Source organism: Oncorhynchus keta, unplaced genomic scaffold (genome assembly GCF_023373465.1).
Source record: "Oncorhynchus keta strain PuntledgeMale-10-30-2019 unplaced genomic scaffold, Oket_V2 Un_contig_436_pilon_pilon, whole genome shotgun sequence".
Lineage (NCBI taxonomy): Eukaryota > Metazoa > Chordata > Actinopteri > Salmoniformes > Salmonidae > Oncorhynchus > Oncorhynchus keta.
In genome coordinates, this window is record NW_026287736.1 from 266,156 (window position 1) to 289,974 (window position 23,819).

Sequence of the window (23,819 nt, forward strand, 5' to 3'; positions counted from 1 at the left end):
TGATCCTCGTTGGACTTCTTCAGAATGGTGAGAAGGTTCTGAGACATGAAGTAGGGTCTCTCTGCAGTTCCGTCATTGCGTTCCAGGTCTTCCACTGGAAAATCAATGGATTGATGAGACAACAATAAGAGAAGCAACCATTGTCAAACTCAACATCTCTTCAGGTAAAACTCTATTCCTAACAACATAAAGGTAGGTTCCCAGACACCATCAGTAGCTGGTCCTTCTGTGGCTCATTCGTCTAACAAGTGGGTTCATCCGGGACCAAAGTAGAATTACCCCAGACACCATCTAAGCATATATTAGACATTATTATTTTTAATCCTGTACTGAAAAGCATGCGTTGATGAAAGTGCTTGTGTAGTCCAGGACTAAACTTATTAAGTCTGTATCTGGGAAACTGTCCCAAAGTGAATAGAAACTCACCATTGTGTCATTCTCCCACTGTCCTATCGTCATTCAATATGATTACATTTGTCATTTACATGCAAAAAAAAAAGCTAGATATTGATCCATACAACAAACTTTAATCAACAGCTGCATCCAACAGAAGCAAACTGAGTGGAATGTATCATATATAAGTGAAATACTACATCAGCTAACATGGTTACAATGTGACACACACTGACAGAAACAGATAGAAAATATTGACAGAAGGTTGCAAGGTTAGTTTTGATAAAGCACTCAAAGGCAATGTTACTGAAACACCATGCAGCACAGAGATAGGAAGAGAGAGAGAGAAAGAGAGCGAGAGAAAGAAGAAAACAAAGGCAAATAGGGTCAGTAAACATTGAGCAGGGCTTGCATTCATTAGGCCATGCAGCAGAAAACGTTTAAAAACATTTTGCAACGGAAAACAAAAACAAGTTCAGGTACGCCTCATAATGAGGCCGGAATGGAGTAGATGGAATGGCATCAAACACATGGAAACAATGTTTTTGATGTATTTGATACCATTCCACTGATTCCGCTCCAGCAATTACCAAGAGCCTGTCCTCCCCAATTAAGGTACAACCGACCACCTGTGGTTAATATGACCTAGATCTGAGAGGTTAAAACGATTGCGTCACAGCAACACAATCACAGCAGTTAAGCCAGTCTGAAATTCCAAGGCAAGTAGTTTGTGGAATTTCCCTACAATACAAAAACGTGTTCTTGGCTGGAGGGATCATCTATATAATTGATACAGAACTTAATAAGCTAAATAAATAATTGCACACAGATGTAATAAGACATAATAAGCATACCTATTAATAAATACATACTGTACATACACATTGATTCCATTGGAAATCACATTTTCATATCAAAGGATATCAAAGGATTTACCATTTGGTGTCAGCTGGTATCAATGTAAACATTGTTCATTTTCATCGTTAGTTGAAGTTTTGTTTTGATTGACTGTAAACATTGTAATAGTGAATTCATAGTGCATTCATTACTCATTACTTCATGATATTAAGACAATTAAATATTCATAATAACAATTGTAGTAGTCAGGCACAGGTTCAGCACTCACAGATCTACAGATCCTCACGATAAAAAAAACATCACTGTCTAAAACCAAACCAACACAATAAATGAATAATCAATAAATAAACATAATATTTTCAAGCTACAGAGATGCACTGGGTTTTTGATCAGCCTTTTACAACCACAGGACCTTGTTAAAACCATCTACCTTTATGTTAAAACAACCCTATGTGTGAATACAATACATTAGCACTGTGAAAAGTCTTGCATTTAAAAGCTGGTCATACATTTAACTGGTTCAAATCACACAGTCGTTAGCATAGAATTACATATTAGCATAGAATTACATATTACGTCGTTAGTAACAGGTAGTGTATACTGGCTCCATACGGCACATGTTATATGAGGAGGGCCAGGAGCATTTCCTGACCTAGTTATGAGGTTTACCAAGCTTCACGTCTCCATGACAACGTAAACCACTACTCCTGGGGTGTAGAAGAATGGTCTGTAGGCTCCGCCTCTTGAGGTTTCTTTTCCTCTATCTCTTCCTTTTTAGGTTCTGTCGGCTGGTGATCCTTCTCTTCAGGTTTGTCCTCCTTTGATCCCTTTTCTTCCACTCCTTCCTCCTCTTCTGGTCCCGTCTTTTCTGGTCCCTTCTCTTCCTCCTCCTCCTTCACTTCAGATTTCTCTTGTGTTTCTTCCACTTCCGCCTCTTCGGTCTTCTCCTTCAGAGGTCGCTCCTCTTCATTGGCCTGCATGAACACATCTTGGCGTTTCAGTTGTATCTCTCCATCTTGTTCTTTCAGCGGTACTTCCTCCTCCAGGCGAACTTCGTCCATCAGTGTAGGTTCAGTTGGGTCAGCGTCTGGCTGTTCCGTACCATCTTTGTTGTCCTCTTCCTCCGCCATTTTGGTTTTGGAGAGAATCTCGTGAAGCTCCGGAGACATGAAGTACGGCCTTTCTGGAGAGCCGTCGTTTCTCTCCAGGTCTTCGCCTTCGTTGTGTGTGTGTTTGATGTGTATTACGGGGTTATGTTTGTTCGGGTTAGTGGTAAAAAATAACAGAAGCAAAAAGTGCGGAATAAGAAATAGTGAAGTGTGGAATAAGGAGGGAAGAGACAAAGAGAAGGAAAAGTCAGAAACATGGCAGGCAAAAAGAGGAATCTCAGGTAAAAGAGCATTTCAGATTTGGAAAGTTGTGTGAGTGACTAAAGAGTATACCAATAAAATAGGATATTACTTACAGAAGCAGAGGAAGAGTGTGTCCACACACATAGCGTACACACTGAAGAATCCATGGGCAATCAGGTAGGATCCCACCACCACCGTCTAGGAAGAGAGAAACAGGCACACGCACAGTGTTGGAATCAATACAAACAACACTTAGACACTCTAAGGCAGTATTCCTCAGTCTTGAGTCAGTAGACCGGCCCTGGGATAATGTTGACCAGTTTTAATGTAAGGGTCCTTTAAATAAGTATGACCTTTAGCTTACCAATCCCTAGCACAAAAAACATTGAGAAACATGGATTGAAGTAACAGTATAAGAGTTCATTCAGGCCTGTATCTCACCAGAATGGGAACCCAGTAGTAGTTGAGAGAGGGGGCAGTCTGCTCCACAGCCTTAATCCTCCCAGAGAAGAAGAAGAAAGAACAGATTCCTAGCAAGAGAAGAAGAGATGCATATTATTAGGATATGAGGGCTCACTGAAAGGTATCACAGATGGTGGGAAACTGTACAAGGTGTCAATCAAGTCTCTCTGCTTGTGTTTCTGAGGATCACTTACCCACAATTCCAACGATGAGGAGCTTCCCCAAAAACAATAGGAAGTCAGTCACCTTGTCCAAGACAGCCACCCTGAGAAGCCAACAGAGAAATGAATCAAAAGAGACAGAAACCCAAAGAGATACATGAATACTGTCTGTATGAATGGAGATGTGGAGTTGTTAAAGATGCTATTGCTCTTCAGAAAAGGTCCCAGAGACTTGGGTTTGAGAAGGAGATGTGAAGGGTTCATGGAGGGTTTATGTAGGGTTTATGAAGGGCGTCTCAGTAGTCAACAACACTCACCTGATTATATTTCTCATGAGGAGGAAGAAGGCATCTCTGGCTGAGGTGCAGAAGCTTTTACCATATATTGCCACCTAGGGGAAACATGTGGTGTTACATACAGTGTCAATTCACACAGTCTTCAATTCACACAGTTCACACAGTCTTCAATTCACACAGCTCACACTGCCTTCAATTCACACAGTTCACACAGTCTTCAATTCACACAGCTCACACTGACTTCAATTCACACAGTTCACACAGTCTTCAATTCACACAGTTCACACTGTCTTCAAATCACACAGTTCACACTGCCTTCAATTCACACAGTTCACACTGTCTTCAATTCACACAGTTCACACTGTCTTCAATTCACACAGTTCACACTGTCTTCAATTCACACAGTTCACACTGTCTTCAATTCACACAGTTCACACTGTCTTCAATTCACACAGTTCACACTGTCTTCAATTCACACAGTTCACACTGTCTTCAATTCACACAGTTCACACTGTCTTCAATTCACACAGTTCACACTGTCTTCAATTCACACAGTTCACACTGCCTTCAATTCACACAGTTCACACTGTCTTCAATTCACACAGTTCACACTGTCTTCAATTCACACAGTTCACACTGTCTTCAATTCACACAGTTCACACTGTCTTCAATTCACACAGTTCACACTGTATTCAATTCACACAGTTCACACTGTCTTCAATTCACACAGTTCACACTGTCTTCAATTCACACAGTTCACACTGTCTTCAATTCACACAGTTCACACTGTCTTCAATTCACACAGTTCACACTGTCTTCAATTCACACAGTTCACACTGACTTCAATTCACACAGTTCACACTGTCTTCAATTCACACAGTTCACACTGTCTTCAATTCACACAGTTCACACTGTCTTCAATTCACACAGTTCACACTGTCTTCAATTCACACGGTCTTCAATTCACACAGTTCACACTGTCTTCAATTCACACAGTTCACACAGTCTTCAATTCACACAGTTCACACTGTCTTCAATTCACACAGTTCACACTGTCTTCAATTCACACAGTTCACACTGTCTTCAATTCACACAGTTCACACTGCCTTCAATTCACACAGTTCACACTGTCTTCAATTCACACAGTTCACACTGTCTTCAATTCACACAGTTCACACTGTCTTCAATTCACACAGTTCACACTGTCTTCAATTCACACAGTTCACACTGTCTTCAATTCACACAGTTCACACTGTCTTCAATTCACACAGTTCACACAGTCTTCAATTCACACAGTTCACACTGTCTTCAATTCACACAGTTCACACTGTCTTCAATTCACACAGTTCACACTGTCTTCAATTCACACAGTTCACACTGTCTTCAATTCACACAGTTCACACTGTCTTCAATTCACACAGTTCACACTGCCTTCAATTCACACAGTTCACACTGTCTTCAATTCACACAGTTCACACTGTCTTCAATTCACACAGTTCACACTGTCTTCAATTCACACAGTTCACACTGTCTTCAATTCACACAGTTCACACTGTCTTCAATTCACACAGTTCACACTGTCTTCAATTCACACAGTTCACACTGTCTTCAATTCACACAGTTCACACTGCCTTCAATTCACACAGTTCACACTGTCTTCAATTCACACAGTCTTTCACACAGTTCTTCAATTCACACAGTTCACACTGTCTTCACTGTATTCAACACAGTGTCTGTCTTCACTCATTCACACAGTCTTCACACACAGTTCACACTGTCAATTCACAGTTCACACAGTCTTCAATTCACACAGTTCACACTGTCTTCAATTCACTCAGTTCACACTGTATTCAATTCACACAGTTCACACTGTCTTCAATTCACACAGTTCACACAGTCTTCAATTCACACAGTTCACACAGTCTTCAATTCACACAGTTCACACTGTCTTCAATTCACTCAGTTCACACTGTATTCAATTCACACAGTTCACACTGCCTTCAATTCACACAGTTCACACAGTCTTCAATTCACACAGTTCACACTGCCTTCTTCAATTCACTGTCTTCAATTCACACAGTTCACACTGTCTTCAATTCACACAGTTCACACTGCCTTCAATTCACACAGTTCACACTGTCTTCAATTCAAGTTCACACTGTCTTCAATTCACACAGTTCACACTGTCTTCAATTCACACAGTTCACACTGTCTTCAATTCACACAGTTCACACTGTCTTCTTCAATTCACACAGTTCACACTGTCTTCAATTCACACAGTTCACACTGTCTTCAATTCACACAGTTCACACTGTCTTCAATTCACACAGTTCACACTGTCTTCAAGTTCACTGTCTTCAATTCACACAGTTCACACTCTTCAATTCAAACAGTTCACACTGTCTTCAATTCAGTTCACAGTCTTCACAGTTCACACTGTCAGTTCACACTGTCTTCAATTCACACTGTTCACACAGTCTTTAACACAGTTCAACTGTCTTCAATTCAACAGTTACTGTCTTCATTCACACAGTTAGGTTGATGAACTCACCATGATCACACAAAGAAGTACATTCACACAGCGTTTCTGTTGAGGAACTTGATGAATTTCTCCAGGCACCAGAAGCAGCACTTCAGGCAGCTGAGCAGGAACTTGGCAAAGCGATTCTGGGCAGCTAGTGGGGTACATAAAAACAAACAGGAGATAATGACATCTGTTCCTGTTCATTTAGATAACAACCATCTATTACAATGTAATAATTAGTAGTGACATTTTTTTGGTCCATTTCCCACTGTATGATGTCAATGAGGAAGTATCCCAGTCATTCACATCTGAGAATGGAACAGGATATGTGAGAACACCACCTCACCTTTCAGCTTCTGGTCCAGGTACTCCAGCAGAACCCTGATGACCTGAACCAGAGACAGGATGAGGGAACCGAAGGCAAGGGAGCCTGTATGGTATCTAGACAGGGGGAAGAAGGTAAAAGATTGTGTCCAAATTATTGGTCTCTCACTAACTCTCCATGCAACCCTTCTTTCTTTCTTTCTTTCTTTCTTTCTTTCTTTCTTTCTTTCTTTCTTGATTTCTCTTTTCTTTCATTCTTTCTTTCTTTCACCCTATCACTCACTCACACACTCACTCAGTCACTCACGCCCCCCACACCCACGTGCACTGCTTACACACACACACACACATGCATCCAAACCCCCACCCCCATCCCACACACTACCCCGCCTACCTGAGGGCTCGACCAAGTGAGGAGCAGATGGGGTTGGCTGGGATGTCGTCGGGCTTCTTGTAATAATTAGACCCAGTAGTAGGATGCGAAGGCCCCAGCCAGGGTCACCTGACCCAGCGCTGTCACAAAGTTAGCACACCAGAAGAAGAGGAACACGTTGTAGAACTGGAACAGGATGAGGTATTTATGGTAGTAGGTCTCGCCTCCGTAGAAGGCAAACAGGCACTCGGCGTCCGGGCACCGGGCTGTGATGTTGGTGGTGTTGAACGTCTGAGGAAAGAGAGGGGAAATCTCTGTGATATTAGCACTTCTGCTGGTCTTAAAGGAGTAGTCCACTTATATTCAATAAATTAGAAAAAAGGCCGTTTTTGAACACTATATACAGATAGAATAGAAGGAATATAAAAGTTTACAAGAAATAAGCCTGATGTGTAAACAGGCAGATATGGAAGAACAGAGACATCTTGTGGCTCACCTCGGGATTGCAGGTGTCTCTGGAGTAATTACACTCAGTGGTGTTGAACACTTTGTACACCTGCTCATTGGAGGTGGACAGGAAGCTGGGAAAGGTGGTCAAGGAGGTTCCATCACTAAAGAAGTAGATACTGAGACATGTCATACAGACGTGACCATCTGCATGGAAACTTTATGGATACATTTAGTTTCCGCAGCGATGACTTGTGGAGGAGTCGTCCCAGTTATTTTCCTTGACGGTCTCAGTCTGTCCACATTTCAATCTGCATGGTTCCCTTCACCATCTACGGCTATCTAGGCTAGCGCTACAACAAAACCTATAACTAAAAGTAATCTAGCACATTTCACACCATTACAAGGACCGATACAGGAACACTTCTTTCCCTTGACAGACATGTAAACATGAATAACATGATTGACAGCTGAAGGATACACAGCAGTGATGGCCCAGTAGGCTATGACCAGGGCCAGCAGGGCAAAGGTCAACAGAGGGTAGAACAGTGATGACATCACATGGCCAACAGCCCTGCTGGCCTCCTTGATGAGGGCGATGGCGATGAGGACTCTCTTCCTGAGGAAGATGAGCAGCAGGATGACAACCACCTCCACGATGGACAGGATGATCACTGACGAAGGAGCGGAGTGTAGTTAGAGTGTTGGTGTGTGTGTGTCTCAACTTGAGTTGAATGAGTTGATGTGAGAGAGCGAGGGAGAAAGAGTATAGAAAGGGAGAGATAGGGAGAGAGAGTGTCATTTCCCCAAATTTGACATCCTTATTCAAGGTTTCAAAGACCTCTCTGATGAGAGTAGGCTGCCTGTCCTGTTGGGGGAGGACGCAGAGAGCTGTGGGTTGGCAGCGCACTACATTGCTGCCTGCCATAACATGAGGGACAGTGTCTGCCAGACCAACCAACCTGCACATGTCCTCTATGCTTATTGTTATTGTTCAATGTATGGTTATTTTGACCCTTGATTATTGTTGTTACTGTTGTCCTGTTGACTATATTGATTACTATTATTGTAATTATGTTAATATTGTAAATCTCCAAAGTAAGCTTTGGCAATATGTACATCATGCAAATAAAGCAAATTCAAATGAACTGAGAGAGAAAGAGAAAGTGAGAGAGCAGAAGAGAGAGAAAAATAAATAGAGGGAGAGAGAAAGAGGGAGAATGAGTGCATGTACTCACTGAAAGCCAGCCAGGTCTGTCTGATCTGCAGGTAAACAGAGAAGTCTGTCTGCAGTCCCAGATCACGGATAGTGACGTCAGAACCCGGCTCTCCCTTCAGGCTGCGGTACTCCATGGCACAATGGAAGATCCCTAAACATTTTAAAGGTAAGAGTCAGCCAAATGACGTTGCACGAGCAGCACAGCAGATATTGCGATGAGCAAGATGAAATACTTGGCTCTCACACAGTGACACAGTATCTGTACACGTGTACGGGGTTTTCTTCACACCGTTACAGCCTGGTAGCCATGGGACCAAATCAGCCGAGAAGTTTAGCCTTGCACTTCAACGCTCTTAGTTGTTGCGGAAATTGACCCACTCTTGATGTTTACTTAGTGCACCTACATCATATCACTGAGCCTACCTCTAACATTTCTCAAAAGTTAACTTGATAAAGCACAATGTTGATTTTATTATTTTTAATGGTACTTTAAATAGGTAAAACAACAGTATGTTTTCAGTTAGATAGGTTTCGGGAAAGGGGAATATAATACCATATCCGATGACCAGTATCACCATGACGATCATGACCCAGATCATGATCCCGGCCAGGTAGCGCAGGAGGACGATGAAGATGAGACTGACCACCATGGCTATCACCAGACCACTGGAGGAGAGACAGGAAATCGCATTCACATTCACAGAACCTTATTAAGATGAGACTGACCCCCCTCCCACACACTGTCACCAGACTGCTGGAGGAATACAGATAATATTCAAATTCACAGAACTTTGTTATTCCTGTGAGGGAACATTTATCTCTATGGGGAAATGTTGGCTCAGCAATACATTATTGGGATAATACAGGTAACTATAGAGTGTGCAACTTTCTTTATTGTCTTGTGTCATGAGTGTGTTTACCACAGAGAGACACTCACATCAGTATCCAGTACCAGGACACAGTGTAGTCCTCAAAGATCCTCATGGCTACCTGGCGAGCCTCAACAACCACATTGGACTTCCTGTAAGAACAACAAGTCCACTTAACACTTTGCTAACAATTGACAGACAGACGGGCGGGCGGGTGGACGGACGGACGGACGGACGGACGGACGGACGGACGGACGGACGGACGGACAGACAGACAGACAGACAGACAGACAGACAGACAGACTGATAGGTTGGTTGGTAGGTAGGTAGGTAGGTTGATTCATTCATTCATTCATTCATACAGTACCAGTCAAAAGTTTGGACACACCTACTCATTCAAGGGTTTTCTTTGTTTTGACTATTTTCAACATTGTAGAATAATAGTGAAGACATCAAAACTATGAAATAACACATATGGAATCATGTAGTAACCAAATAAGTGTTTTCAAAGTAGCCAACATTTGCCTTGATGACAGCATTGCACACTCTTGGCATTCTCTCAACCAGCTTCATTTGTGGAATTTCTTTCCTTCTTAATGCATTTGAACCAATCAGTTGTGTTGTGACAAGGTAGGGGTGGTATACAGAAGATAGCCCTATTTGATAAAAGACCAAGTCCATATTATGGCAAGAACAGCTCAAATAAGCAAAGAGAAACGACAGTCCATCATTACTTTAAGACATGAAGGTCAGTCAATCAGGAACATTTCAAGAATGTGAAAGTTTCTTCAAGTGTAGTTGCAAAAACCATCAAGCGCTATGATGAAACTGGCTCTCATGAGGACCCCACAGGAAAGGAAGACTCTTACCTCATACCTCTGCTGCAGAGGATAAATTCATTAGAGTTAACTGCACGTCAGAATGCAGCCCAAATAAATGCTTCATAGAGTTAAAGTAACAGACACGTCTCAGCATCAGCTGTTCAGAGGAGACTGCGTGAATCAGGCCTTCATGGTCAAATTGCTGCAAAGAAACCACTACTAAAATACACCAATAATAAGAAAAAAACTTGCTTAGGCCAAGAAACACAAGCAATGGACATTAGACCAGTGGACATCTCTCCTTTGGTCTGATGATTCCAATTATTAGGTTTTTGGTTCCAACCTCCGTGTCTTTGTGAGATGCAGAGTGGTTGAACGAATGATCTCCGCATGTGTGTTTCCCACCGTGAAGCATGGAGGAGGAGGTGTGATGTGGGGTGCTTTGCTGGTGACACTGTCAGTGATTTATTTAGAATTCAAGGCACACTTATGGCTACCATAGCATTCTGCAGTGATTCACCATCCCATCTGGTTTGCACTTAGTGGGACTATCGTTTGTTTTTCAACAGGACAATGACCCAATACACCTCCAGGCTGCGTAAGGGCTATTTGACCAAGGAGAGTGATGGAGTGATACATTAGATGACCTGGCCTCCACAATCCCCCGACCTCAACCCAATTGAGATGGTTTGGGATGAGTTGGACCGCAGAGTGAAGGAAAAGCAGCCAACAAATGCTCAGCATATGTGGGAACTCCTTCAAGACTGTTGGAAAAGCATTGCAGGTGAAGCTGGTTAAGAGAATGCCAAGAGTGCGCAAAGCTGTCTTCAAGGCAAAGGGTGGCTACTTTGAAGAATCTAATTTGTTTAACATTTCTTTTGGTTACTACATGATTCCATATGTGTTATTTCATAGTTTTGATGTCTTCACTATTACTCTACAATGTAGAAAATAGTCCAAATAAAGAAAAACCCTTGAATGAGTAGGTGTGTCCAAACGTTTGACTGGTACTGTATATTGACGGTGTTTCAGGTTGAGGCATGAGGACTCACTTTGAAGCGTCCAGAAAATCAGTGGCGTTCACCTTCTCTCCCTCCCCGTTGTCAAAAATAGTCTCGTTGCCAACGACAACCACACCACCTTTCATGGTACTGAGAGCTGGAAGGCACCGACGAGTGACTGGAGGGAGAGGAGAGAGAGTGGAGATCAAGAATCACTAACTGTGTGGCCACTATACATTTACTAAGTCTTTATAAAAACACACACACACACATACAGTGCACGCTATGGCTCCTGAGAAGACTTACATGGTTTGCTGGACATGAGCATGGAAGGACACAGGCCATCCCTTAGGATCTCGGGAGCACTCTGCGAAACAAAACAAAGTCAACCTTAGTTACACATTATTTCCCTAACTACATACTTTACCACTGCAAATGTATCTCCTCTGTCACCCACCATTTTGGAGAAGTCCACTCCTTCCTTGCAGAACTGCTTGTAGTACTCCTGCTCTCCTTTGTTCAGGTAGGCTTTCAGCAACGTCGTGTGTTTGGTAGGACAACTTTCCACACATAACTGAGTGGTGGGGCACTGGAACTCCAGCAGGGTCAGGGGACTGGCACACTTCAGGATGTTGAAGTAGAACAGGAGAGGTTTCTTCCTGTTAGAGACAATTACAGTTTACATACACCTTAGCCAAATACATGTAAACTCAGTTTTCACAATTCCTAACATTTAATCCTAGTAAAAATTCCCTGTCTTAGGTCAGTTAGGATCACCGCTTTATTTTATGAATGTGAAATGTCAGAATAGTAGTAGAGATAATAATTTATTTCAGCTTTTATTTCTTTCATCACATTCCCAGTGGGTCAGAAGTTTAAATACACTCAATTAGTATTCAGTAGCATTGCCTTTAAATTGTTTAACTTGGGACAAACATTTCAGGTAGCCTTCCACAAGCTTCCCACAATAAGTTAGGGGAATTTTGGCCCATTCCTCCAGACAGAGCTGGTGTAACTGAGTCAGGATTGTAGGCCTCCTTGCTCGCACACGATTTTTCAGTTCTGCCCACAAATTTTCTACAGGATTGAGGTCAGGGCTTTGTGATGGCCACAGAAATACTTTGACTTTGTTGTCCTTAAGCCATTTTTCAGGCTCCCCACAGAGCATCAGGATGATACCACAGGACATATTAACACGAAGAGACAGATAATATCTTGACATGTGAATGGACAAGAGGAATTCTAAAGGATCAGTGTTGAAGAGAGATGTTCAAAGGCAGAATAAATAGGGGGGTAATGGAAGGGGCTTACTCCAGGGGGGTCCCGGCCTGGCCACAGAACTGTCCTCTGCTGTCAGTCGGGTAGATAACCTTCCTGGGGTCCCCCTGAGACCAGGCTGGAGTAGGAGGAAGTATAACAACACTGTAGTTCAGATACTGTCCAGTTATCATAACGACACATGATGGAATCTAATAGAATAATTTCAAATAGAATAAAATATAACTTTACTGTGTCATATTTGGGCCTTGTGTTTTGGTTAATCATGTCACATGACCTGGAATTGAAATTTTATTTAAAGCTCTTTCATCAAACTGCCCCCTTTTCTTTTTATGTCCGACGGCCCAGCACCATCCTCAGACAATTTCTTACATTTTTGGTCCAATTATCATTTCTGGAAAAGGCTTACAATAAAAGTTCAAATCCAGCTCATGTGACATGATTAACCAAAACACAGGGCCCTAGAACTGATGTAATGGCCAGTAATAGTGTAGTTGTGGAGACACTGACCCAGGATCCCCACAGCAAAGTATCCCAGTATGGCCAAGATGAAGAGAATACAGCAGAACACATCTGTGCAGCCCCTGGCAACCAGAGAGGGAGGGAGAGAGAGAGAGATGGTTCGACTGCTATTTTTTGACGTTGAGCTTTATTAAGCTTTGCTATGTAGGTAATTGATAGACTGAGGTTTGGCTGTCAAAGGTGATAATGAGATGATTACCTGTTGTGGATGGGTCCTTTGAAGGTAGGGTCAAACTTCCGTGCTTCACCTGTGAACAAGCAAAGAGAGTTTATTATTTTTCTTTATATTTATACACAGTGTGTGTGTGTGTGTGTGTGTGTGTGTGTGTGTGTGTGTGTGTGTGTGTGTGTGTGTGTGTGTGTGTGTGTGTGTGTGTGTGTGTGTGTGTGTGTGTGTGTGTGTGTGTGTGTGTGTGTGTGTGTGTGTGTGTTTATATGTGTGTAACAGTATATCTGTAAGTGTGTGTACACATTAACAACGCTGAGACATATTTTCCATAACAAAAGGATTCTCCCGCAAGACTGACATGCCTAGCAACCCACAAAATGGCTCCCCGGTGACTCAGAGCTCCCGGTGGAAATTCTTAGGCGCCATAGTAACGCTATGGTAACACCTCAGAGACTAGGCAGGCACCACATCAGACAGCGGATCTACTCAATTCACCATAGTCTGGTAGCAGAGCAAGACAATTATAATGCTGTGTATACAGTCGGAATGGTCCTGATAAAATGTATTCTACATAACATCTAGAAACCAACACAAAAAGCTCAAGAACATTTTTAGTTCTTACCCAGAGTGACTTACAGTACTGAGTGCATACAGTGTCCCCCCCCCCCGTGGGAATCAAACCCACAACCCTGGCATTGCCAATGCCATGCTCTACTAACTGGGCTACACAGTTCTACAATACGCAAATGATGTGGGGCAACATTGTATTTCCTGTTTTGCATCTAAGATCTTGACCCTTATCCTGTTATGACATATGGCCATGTGTCTTGTTAACGAACGTGTCACATTATTTTCTGAACATAGAGCACAGTGTGACTGAGAACATTGTTGCAGCTTCTTGTGGCCATGATATACTGTTCTGTCAACGTGAGATATAACAGTGAGTCAGGCTTTCCATCCTGCTCAACAAAAAATAGGAAACACCCCTTTTCTTCAGATGGCAGAACAATTAGTTTGACTGTACAGTATTTAAGAACATTATTGTATGAGTGTTGGAAATCCCATTGTACACAACAGCTGCAATGTGATGACACACTGTAGCCTTCACTCCTAGAAGAAAGGGTTCCAAAATAGTTATTCGGCTGTCCCCATAGGAGAACCCTTTTTGGTTCTAAGAGTGTACACTATTTCACTGTGTCATCAGATCACACACGTTGCAACCATCGAACACCCAGTGTCCCATAAAATAAACCATATTGGTTTGTAAACAAAAGTGAGTTGCCTCAATCTCATTCATTTACTGTCTATAATTACAGCCCATAATGTTCAGTTCAAAACATAAACAACGTCACAGACAACAACTGAAAAGGCTACTCCCATCATGCCCTCAATCAGTGAGAAGTGAAAGAAACAACAGGCACAACGAAAACCGTTACACCGCCGTCCTGAATATTTACAATACCTTTATTCTTTGCCATTCTCACTCCTCAGTCACTCCCTTTCTGTCTTTTTCATCAACAGGTTGGCTGTATTCATGTGTTGTGTTGTGTTGCCTATATTTATTTCAGTACACTTTTAATGCGTTAAGTGTGTCTCGACTCCAGACCACCACCTCAGACCTCACTTCCTTCTTCCTGTGTATTGCAAAATAAAGAACGAGTCAAATCTTGTTCTGCCTTCCTTTACCATTAAGCTCCCTCCATTCCCTCGCTCTCTTCATTTCTCCCTCTCTTTGCCTATTTTACTGGGCTGTTATCATGGGAATGGGTGGCACACAGGAGGGTTGGAGAGGAGAGAGAGAGAGAGAGGTAACAGTGTTTTTCTTTTCCCTTCACCGGCATAACTTAACCTTTTTCACTCCTAAAATGACTTTTGGTGAGTTCACCCTAATAGAGGGGATTTTAAAAGCTTTACAGGACTTGCATCTATCCTAAAATAGATGGGTGTGGATGCAAAAGTCAGGGCGACTAGAAACGAAGCTAAACATCTATCACTCTCATGTAGGTCAAGTATGTAGACACTGATATAATAGGATCATTCGTAAAACTCAACTGCAGTTCCCTTCCTATTCAGGGGATAGCAACAGGCTATGCACTAACTGGGTCGACTGCAGAACACACAGTGTGTGGCGCACTGTGCATGACTTAGTTAGGTCTAGTGGTTCATCCAGAATGTTCCTTCAAATAACACATGCAACCTTATATCTGTAAAAAGCCTACAGGAAGAGGATCCTTCATATGAGTCGGCAGTTCTCTCGCTAGCCAGCGATGATGGGACTTCTCTGAACTTTCTAACTTCTTGTTTCAAAGTTAAGACGTATTTTTTTAACGTTTCACTCCTGATTGCCTTCACAACCGTGCTGAAAGTATCTATAACTAGACTACATATGATTTACAAACAATTGATTAACTATCAAATATATGATCTATAAGTCTATAGTCTATTTATGAGTTTTCAACAAAACACTGGCAATGTTTGTAGTCTACCCAGCATTTTCTTTTGTACTGTATTGTATTTGAATGTGTATTTGAATGTGTATTTTATATTGCATTAGACAGGGCACATGTGGAAAAGAGAGCTCTCAATATGTCTTCCCAGTCGAAATAAAGGTTCAATCAAAAATGAAAATGCAGCCTGCATAGACCACCATACATATCTGTGTCTGTTCTGGAAGGACATATGCCCTCCTACATGCTCTCCCTGGTCTGGCCATGACACCTTCCCACCTTCCAACCTCCAAGGCCATGTGATAGACACACAGCGGAGACAATACTGACTTGTATGTATTGACAGATTTCAGTCTGACAATGGGACCTAGAGTGGGAGTAGCCTGGCAGCAGATCTGTTTGTGCTGTCTTGTCAATTGTCACATGATTATAAGCAAGGGTTGACGTTGCTGGGATAATGCCCTTACCAGCTGAGCCACACAGTGCTGTCATGATGGACATGTTCCACTTCCAGACCCAGTGGGACTATTGAATGTCCACTACCTAGACACTCTTAATGGGGTTGTGGTCTTAGTGATCTAATGGTTTAGTGTCTGTTGGTCTGTTGTGGTCTAGTGATCTAATGGTTTAGTGTCTGCTGGTCTGTTGTGGTCTAGTGATCTAATGGTTTAGTGTCTGTTGGTCTGTTGTGGTCTAGTGATCTAATGGTTTAGTGCCTGCTGGTCTGTTGTGGTCTAGTGATCCAATGGTTTAATGTCTGCTGTTCTGTTGTGGTCTACTGATCTAATGGTTTAGTGCCTGCTGGTCTGTTGTGGTCTAGTGATCGAATGGTTTAGTGTCTGTTGGTCTGTTGTGGTCTAGTGATCGAATGGTTTAGTGTCTGCTGGTCTGTCGTGGTCTAGTGATCTAATGGTTTAGTGTCTGCTGGTCTGTTGTGGTCTAGTGATCTAATGGTTTAGTGCCTGCTGGTCTGTTGTGGTCTAGTGATCTAGTGGTTTAGTGTCTGCTGGTCTGTCGTGGTCTAGTGATCTAATGGTTTAGTGTCTGTTGGTCTGTTGTGGTCTAATGATCTAATGGTTTAGTGTCTGCTGGTCTGTTGTGGTCTAGTGATCTAATGGTTTAGTGTCTGCTGGTCTGTTGTGGTCTAGTGATCTAATGGTTTAGTGTCTGCTGGTCTGTTGTGGTCTAGTGATCTAATGGTTTAGTGTCTGCTGGTCTGTTGTGGTCTAGCACACAGGGACAGGGCATTACTGCCATGGCTGGATGGCCAACATAACAGTAGCAGCAGATAGGTGGTGGAGAAAGAAGCCTCTCGTTCCAATGTTACTCAAAAACATGGCATTTGAGTGTCGATATGAATCTTGTATATTGATGAGTTATTACTAATTCCATGTGTCTGTACAGGAATAGTTTGGAAGGACTTCGCTAATAACACAGGTTACTATAGTGGTTAAATTGTTGGGTCAGTATGAAAAGGTCACTGGTTCTAATACCTGAGCAGACAAGATGAAAAATATGTTGATGTGCCCTTGAGCAATGCACTGACACCTAACTTGCTCCAGGGTGCTGTACTACTATGGCTGACCCTGTAAAACAACCCATTTCATTGCACCTATCTGGTGTAGGTGGCAATTCAACAACAGTACATCATATTGATGTGTATATGGAATAGGTCATGGTGTAGTTTATACTGCACAACTCAACTGCTTCCAGAGTAAACTCTTCTTTGGCAGTAGCCTGAGAGAAGCCGTCAGATATTCCTGAGACTGAAGGGGGGCGTGTTCAATTCCCTTTTCTGAAGTGTCTATACTTGCCGCTGGTTGCCAAATAAATCCATCCCAAATCCTGCCTGCCGCTCCCCTCTCATTCCCCTACATGGCTCACTACGATCACACTAAGCAACTCTGTCTAACAGTTTTGCTGTGACCTGACAGCCAGAGACAGCATGACAAAGGATCATTGTGAAACAACACACTCATTCATATGCTGTGTGTGTGTGTGCCACTTGAGTTCATGAGTTGACTCAGTGCCCCTAGACTCAGTGTGATGAGTGGGTACATCAGACACTCAGCAACAGGCCTGTGCATGCTGCTACCGGCGGGTGCTTTAGACTAGACAAGACAAGACACTGGCCCACTAATACACAGTCAGAGGATATTCATATAGACAGACAACATGGCAGGAAACTAGCCTGGTCCGTGGGCTGTTTGGTCTGTTTTGCTGTCTCCAGGTTGTTGGCAAAACAGCACAATGAGACATGATACCAGGGCCTGTATGTGTCTCAGAGATAGTGCTGATCTCAGGATCAGTTTCAGATAAGCACTCCTACTCCAAGATAAACACTCCTACCTCCGAGATCACCACTCCTCCTCCGAGATCAGCACTCCTACCTACCTCATAGATAAGCACTCCTAACTCCATAGATCAGCACTCCTACCTCAGATAAGCACTCCCTATCTCTTCTAGATCAGCACTCCTACCTCCTAGATCAGCACTCCTAGACCTCCTAGAGCAGCACTCCTACCTCCTAGATCAGCACTCTACCTCCTAGATCAGCACTCCTACCTCCTAGATCAGCACTCCTCCTCTTATAGATCAGCACTACCCTCCACCTAGATCAGCACTCCTCCTCCTAGATCAGCACTCCTACCTCCTAGATCAGCACTCCTCCTCCTAGATCAGCACTCCTCCTCCTAGATCAGCACTCCTCCTCCTAGATCAGCACTCCTCCTCATAGATCAGCACTCCTACCTCCTAGATCAGCACTCCTCCTCCTAGATCAGCACTCCTACCTCCTAGATCAGCACTCCTCCTCCTAGATCAGCACTCCTACCTCCTAGATCAGCACTCCTAGATCAGCACTCCTACCTCCTAGATCAGCACTGCTACCTCCTAGATCAGCACTCCTCCTCCTAGATCAGCACTCCTCCTCCTAGATCAGCACTCCTCCTCCTAGATCAACACTCCTACCTCCTAGATCAGCCCTCCTCCTCCTAGATCAGCACTCCTCCTCCTAGATCAGCACTCCTACCTCATAGATCAGCACTCCTCCTCCTAGATCAGCACTCCTCTACTCTGAGACCACACTTTATGGATACAGGCCCTGATCAGCTAGATCAGCAGAAAACTGGGATCCAGGCTCCTTGACTCTCTAGATAGGTACCTGAAACATTAGGTTTAAAGGCCTTCCAGTTCAGTTTATGATCTTTCTGGCTGATGTGTGATGTGTGGGTAGGGAGCTGACTGAGGACAAGGCCTGTTTACATGGCAACAGGAAAGTCACAAGGATACTGTACTGACATCAGTGGCTCCTTAGATAAACCATAGAGCAGGGATCATCAACTAGATTCAGGACTATTTTTTCTTGAGCGGATGGTCGGTGGGCCGGAACATAGTTACAAATCATTTGTAGACTGCAAATTGACTGCAAGAAGCCCAAACAGATAATGACATAATCATTTCAAACCTTGCTTACATTTGTATACGATCATGTCTCTATTATGCGTGGGAATACTTTGTAACAGATTTCCAAAGTTAAAATCACTTGGAGCTGATTTTCTGGTGTTTTTACAGTCTTATGTCCACCAATGAAAATTCCAACCAAAAATGATGATTATTCAAATACATTTTTGTTTGGCTCAGATAACTTGGGTGGCCAAATAAAATCACCTGCCAGTTGGGGAACCCTGCCATAGAGAATGTGCCTATAAGTCAACTATTGTCCGTCTCTCACTCCCTTTCTTACAAACCAGTCATACTGAATGGATATCAGTGAATCCAATTTAACATGACTTAGATTACTTTGGAATTAATGACTGTAAGTCGCTTTGGATAAAAGTGTCTGTGAAATGGCATATATATATTATATATATTATTACAAACCTAGGCCTCTATCTTCATCATAATATGACTAGGGTGGGGCCTAAATGCTGAATTACCGACAACGTATTGTAAGCCTGCTATGTTGGTAATCAGTTGAGGTTTGAAGTGCAGGTCTATTCCAACATGTGATGACATTGACTGGAGGGATTAAGGCTAAACAGGATGGAGGACCTCGATGACTCAACAGATCTTCTGAACAACAACTCAACCCAAAGTCCAACCACCATTTGGAAGTGCAACTGCAGCGAAGGACAGGCTGACTATCTGTCTACCTCTTGAGAGACATGTGACATGCCACGCAATGAGTGACATTTTAGAAAGTCGTTATGGCAAAACTTAAATAAATCAGTGTTAATGATGTACTATAGCTGAGGGCCAATTGTTTCCGCAGCGGTGGTGTGTGTGTGTGTGTGTGTGTGTGTGTGTGTGTGTGTGTGTGTGTGTGTGTGTGTGTGTGTGTGTGTGTGTGTGTGTGTGTGTGTGTGTGTGTGTGTGTGTGTGTGAGTAATAACCATATGGCATTCTAGATATCACCACATGGGTGTTGTCACACAAACAACTTCTGCTCCTGTGAGAGAGCAAACCTCACCGTTATAAACTGTCAGTACACATTCACTCTATTGATTATTCTGATTATTCTGTTATATAAATGAATTGGCAATGAATTAATCATTGCCCGCAAAGCATCATTTGACTAATAGCATTGTCCTATATACTGGTTAAAGTCAAATGGACAAAGGCTGTAGAATAGACTATCCGACTTTGCTTTCTGATTCTTCTGATTCCATTTAGTGGGAACAATGGACCATGTGGGAGACATATTGCCGAGGCCATATGGGGTTATTCATTTCCATATGATCAGTGTACATAATAGGGCAACAATGAATATCACTTAGTCCTTAAATTGAACATAAACAAAACCGTTCAAACCCTCGAGCGCTGACAAGGTACAAATCTGTCGTTCTGCCCCTGAACAGGCAGTTAACCCACTGTTCCTAGGCCGTCATTGAAAATAAGAATTTGTTCTTAACTGACTTGCCTAGTTAAATAAAGGTCAAAATAAAAATAAAAATCTCTTGATAGATGTAGGCTGAAACAGCACAGCTGCAAGCCTTTGATAAATGCAGGATTGATTATTTGTAAAGGGTATTTTTAATGGGAAACGTAAACTATTATTCTGCACGCTGATTATGATGATGTTGCGATGTAAATCTGTATGGGAGTGGGACACACGCGGCCGGTCCCCACCCATCATTCACGAGTCATTGTTTCCATTTTTTTCCACCCACACCCATTTTTCTAAGATAACAGTGCGAAGAGAATGCGAAGAAAGGGAACATTTCTTACCATATTTCGAGTCCGGAGTCGGGTTCTTCTCGTTTAGCTCCATGGTTGAATACTTGGGTGTTCTCGCTGCTGCCTGCTGATCAAATTTTGGACAGTTACCATGGAAATGTCGAAGAAAAAAACATCAATAACACAGTGAGCGATTCCCTATTCGCTGTCAAAACCAAACGTACTGTGTGGCAAGACCCCATCCCAAATCATGATACATTCCATACCACGAGAGAGAGAGACAGTGGCCAATCAGCTATAAAAACTAACAACTGACAGCTTGCTCGGCCAATTAAATAACCCTGAAGGCCGGACCAAAACTATTTATTTCTTGCTGCCACTTCAAAGGAATGTGAAGAAGGGTTGTGCTGTCAGACACTGTGAATAGCCTATTTTAATGTAAAAATCATTAGGCAAAATTATTCTTTACAACATGCAAATAAAATATAGAGACTGTAAGTTGTTAAAACTTAAAGGAAATCTCTCACAGCTTTGAGTGGAAAAATTCACTTGATAGCAAACAAAATCGAAAAGAATGCAAACAGTAAAAAGGTGCATGCAGTGAAGAGAGGAAGAAAGAGAGCACTTGTGTTAAAATAACCGAGAGAGAGAGAGAGAGAGAGAGAGAGAGGGGGTTCTGAGGCTTTTCACCTAAAGAGCAGAAACCCAGACTTCACCAAGGAAATCAGGCATATAGACATTGTCATCCTGCCAGAAACATGGTATAAAGGAGATGGGCCGACTGGTTGCCCTCTAGGTGTTACACAGGGAAGAGACTCAGGGGGTATGCTAATTCCCACATTTCTGGGGGTCTTGCCTGTTTTGCATGTAATTTTGTCATTAATGTGTGTCACATATCAGTTTGCAAACAATGTAAATAAAAAATATATATAATGGACTTAATAGAGCCACATACAAACATGGTCTATTTTTGTTTTCTTGAGTAAGGCAGGTAGGTCCATAATGACAGTGTTTCAGCCTAGCTAAGTGCTTTCTGTGGTGGTGGATCAAGCCAACAGGACATACAGAACTTTACGGCGCGATTGGCTCAGTGTTCTGTCACTCATGGGGACACTACTTCACCTCCAAGTCTAAGGGTAGACCTTGAAAATTCTAGCACTTTGGATGCTGCCATAGAGTTAAATTAGAAGTTCCCATCCAAGAAGGCTCAAGGTCATTGGCCACAGATAAAATGGCATCAAATCATGTTATATCTACAGTAGCATTGATCGGACTGATCATGTCAACTTCATACTTTCAAAATCTTAGCTAGCAGTCATCATCATGAATGAAGTCGACAATCTACTAGCAAATCCTTTTTAGTCCTTTTCATACAAAGATATATAATGAAGAAAAAGTATAGATAAAACGTATCGGTGCTCATCGGCCATTGGACATAAACATTACACAACAATTTGGAAATCGTAAATTCAACAATGTGTGGTTTGGAAGGAATCAGTGACAGTGGCTGTGGGGTCCCAGATCTGGGATTTTCCAAATTTAAAATGATAAACGTTCAACATGGTCAATGCTGTCAATGAAGTGTGATTTGTGCCGTGCTCAAAACAACTGTTAACTCGTAACTGCGAAAACTTGACTTCAGTGAGTTCAAGACAACTGGGAAGTCGGGAATAAGCAAGCTCCGACTGGGAAAATAAGTTTTGAATGGTCATCCAACTCAGAATTGTAAATCTGGCCTCTTTCTAGAGCTACGACCTGAAGATCTATGACATCATCATATTTCAACTGTGTTTCCAGATGTTTTGAAATCACCGTAAATCCAGAGAATTCCAAATTTTGACAGCAAAATTTGCCCACGAAGGACCGTCACACCACCTTCCTGTTCAAGTGAGCACAGCACAACAAGGTGAGTCCAAAAATGTATTGTATGCTGCTGTTAGTGGCCCATGTGCCTCACCCTAATAATTTGGTCTATTTACCCATCTTAATTTCGCCTACTGTTCTGACTTGGTGGTGCACATGTAGCCTATAGCCTGTTTTAGAGAAAGATTTGAGAGAATATTGTAAGAGCTTTCATTGTGTGTTTATATGCCCCTTTATTTATTCTATGGTTCTGACTTGGTGTACAGGGAGAACACTGTAAGAACGGCCCATGTTCTGAATTCTGTCGCTGTACATTTCAAAAGTGCTTTAAAAAATGGTTATATTGACTACGTCCGTCCTAACTCGCTCATTTATGTCTTAATCTAAATCACGGATTGCCTTTTATCCACTTGTCGTCCCCTTATACCACAGTTTGTACATCTCAATTGTCATTAGAAACCATATTTGTTTAATAGCAGCTATGTTTTTTTAAAGTCAGTAAATGAACGCCAGGGTGTGGGTTCGCGTGGACCAGACAAGGTGTATGCACACATGACTGTAGCCAGGTGTAGCAGTATTATTATTATTATATTATTTAAAGTCAGTTGAAGCTGTTTCGCTGCCAGACAACTGCTGTTGTTGGGACAGCTTCATGTAGGCCCTAACAGTTTGTGGGGAACCGTTTGTCACCGTTATAGTACAGTTCATGTATTGTTTAGTGTTGTATTGTGGCTTTTAAATCCCACTTGATTTATTTTGCCCCACCAAGATTTACATGCTAAAATCGCCACTGCAAAGAACTATACCTACCTCGGCCTAAACATCCACACCACAGGTAACTTCAACCAGGCTGTGAACAATCTAAAAGACAAGGCAAGGGCCTTCTACGCCATCAAAAGAAACATAAAACTCGACATCACAATCAGGATCTGGCTAAAAATATTTCAATCAGTTATAGAACCCATTGCCCTCTGTGGTTGTGTGGTCTGGGGTCCCTCAGCAGCAATAATTCACAAAATGGAACAAACACCCCAAAATATACTTTGTGTACAACGCAAAACCCCAAACAATGCAGTCAGAGTATTAGGACTAGACCCACCAGAAAAAAGAGCTGTTCAATTTTACGACCACCTAAAAGGAAACAATGTCGACACGTTCCACCACAAAGCTCTCACCTGCAGAGTCTCTCAGCCAGCTGGCTCTGTTCACAAACATAAAATGACCCAACAGAGCTTCAGGACAGCAACACAATTACTTGACAC

General features: G+C 42.4%; 1 pseudogene; it reads right to left on the reverse strand.

The window, feature by feature from the left end:
• Positions 1–507: 507 nt before the first annotated feature.
• Positions 508–20,908, reverse strand: LOC127924635 (choline transporter-like protein 2; annotated as a pseudogene).
• Positions 20,909–23,819: the final 2,911 nt, after the last annotated feature.